Here is a 2,784-nt window from a genome sequence, read left to right on the forward strand (position 1 = left end):
CTTCTGACGTTGTTTGTTGTTCAGGAGCGACTTGACAAGAGGAATACGACATTTGAAGCTCCAGGACCCGTCTGTGTGTGGTGGCTCTTGATGCAGTAACTCCAGCCCACTCTTGTGAAGCTCCCCGACATTTGAATGGCCTTTTCCTGACAATCCTCTCCAGGCTACGGTCATCCGCTGCTGTTGTGCACCTTTTTCTCCACACTTTCCCTTCCATTTAAACTTTCTATTAATGTGCCTTGATACGGCACTTTGAGAACATCCAACTTCCTTTGGAGTTACCTTTTGAGGCTTTCCCTCCTTGTGGAGTGTGTCAATGAGGGTTTTCTGCACAACTGTCAGGTCAGCAGTCTTCCTCATGATTGTGAATTCTACTGAACCAGACTGAGAGACCAATTAAAGGCTCAGGAACCCTTTGCAGGTTTTTAGAGGTGATTAGAGTGTGATACTTTGAGCCTACAATACTGAACTTTTGCACCATATGCTAATTTTCTGAGATTTTGAATATGGGGTTTTCATAAACTGTATGGCATGATCCTCAAAATTATATCAAATAAAGGCTTGAAGTATCTCACTTTGCATGTATTGAGTCTATATAGTATATTAGTTTCACCTTTTAAGTTGAATTACTGAAATGAATGAACTTTTGCACCATATGCTAATTTTTTTAGTTTCACCTGCATGTATTGTCGTGCTTTACCTTCCGGTGGGATGGAGGTGCGTGGGTATAGTCAGAAACGCGACAAGGGATTGTCTTTACGAACTTTACTTGCTCCGGTAACAGGTTAGGTTACAATCACAGCCGATGTTGTTCTGGATGATACACTGTGTTGTTTTGGCCTGTAGCTCAGATCCAGACAGCGTTTTAGCGTGTCCATGCAGGGAGCCATGAGTGCTGTACAACTAGTAAGCTTAATCACAAGTCTCGCGATGGTAAACGTTGTCTAGATTAGCTGTGTTGCATTTACTGACTTAACACTTGGCTCGGAAGAATTATCACAAAATACAAGACTAGGTTTATAGGCTTATGAACAGCTTAAACTGCCTAACAATATCTATTTACAAATGAGGAAAATAAAGCCTTCAATAGTGTTTGCAGAAGACATTAAGGAACATAGTCCATGCAGAAATGCATACTATCTGCACTTACTTGAATCTGAATTGAACAAGAAAGAAATATAAACAACTTTGGGGAACACTGTAGACTATTTCAAACCAACAATAAAAATTACTTGAAAGAATGCATGGTGTGTACACTGAAGTGACATGAGACGTATTAGTGAATTAGTAAACCAGAGTATTTTCACAAAATGAGAAAAAAAATGATCACTCACTCTCACTTTCACAGACACTGAGAAACTGTATCTGGGGGACTGCAACCCTCATTCAGCATTTACATTCAGTTTGAGGGTGTCTCTACAAATAATCAGGAATGTTTCCCTAGTCTTGGCCATTTTCAAATAGGAATGTGAATGGCTCCTTGGCATCCCAATCCATTGTCTTCCTCAGCACCCTCCAAATGATCATCATGGTCCAGCCACATAAATGATGGTCCCTGCAGCCTTCCAGTAAAGAGCCCAGGGCTCTTTCTTACAATGTGAAGGGCAGCTCCTCCACTTCTACCTGCTCCTCCTTTGATAAAGTAAAATTACCTTCAATTAAGACTACCCTATAACATAAGATGTTTATGCCATTTCCATACATGACTTAACGCACAAGGTATTTATTACAAATTCAAGACTTTTTCTCAGTGGTTCCTCTTTGAAATGAGTTGCCCAGTACTGCCCTTTCCTGTGAGTTTCGGGTCTTTCAAACGGACCTAAAGACATCTTTTCAGCATAAATTAATTAAGTAGTAGGCTACTTGTGAGTTATGGTTTGTATATTATGGTATTTGTTTATTTGTATTAGGCTATTGGTCATTGATATTATATTGACATTGTTGTTCATTACCTTAACTTTCCTCAATGCAGTCTTACCCACATTTTAAAACTGTTCACTGTTTTTAACTTTTGTAGTGTTTTTATTTGTAGACACTTTGGACAAAAGCATCTGCTAACTCATATAACCATAACCATTACATGCACCAATAAAATATAGTGTTGTGGGAATCTGAGAATGTCGGACTCAAAGGCAGAGACAGCCAGGCAAAAGTAAGCTTTAAAGATTCAATTTCAATTCAATTCAATTTTATTTATAGTATCAATTCATAACAAGAGTTATCTCAAGACACTTTACAGATAGAGTAGGTCTAGACCACACTCCAGAATTTACAAGGACCCAACAGTTCTAGTAGTTTCCTCCAGAGCAAGCAACAGTGGCGAGGAAAAACTTCCTTTTAGGCAGAAACCTCGGACAGACCCAGGCTCTTGGTAGGCGGCGTCTGACGGGCCGGTTGGGGTTAGTGGAAATAACAAAAATAGAAAAAATAGTAGTTTGTAGCAGTTCTTTGTAATAGTTTGTGGCATAGCAGGGCACTATGCGGCATTACAAGGCACAGCAGGATGTAGCTGGGCACTGCAGTCATTGGCTTCCTGTAAAATCTAAATAGAATTTGAAATCCTTCTTCTCACCTACAAAGCTCTTCATGGTCAGGCACCATCTTATCTTAAAGAGCTCATAGTACCTTACAACCCGCAAGAGCTCCCAGAGTGCAGGTTACTTGTAGTTCCTAGAGTCTCTAAAAGAAGGGAGCCAGAGCGTTCAGCTATCAGGCTCCTCTCCTGTGGAACCAGTTCCAGTTGGTGTTCGGGAGGCAGACACCGTCTCCATATTTAAGAGTAGG

This window comes from Etheostoma spectabile, chromosome 20 (assembly GCF_008692095.1).
Source record: "Etheostoma spectabile isolate EspeVRDwgs_2016 chromosome 20, UIUC_Espe_1.0, whole genome shotgun sequence".
NCBI classification, from domain to species: domain Eukaryota; kingdom Metazoa; phylum Chordata; class Actinopteri; order Perciformes; family Percidae; genus Etheostoma; species Etheostoma spectabile.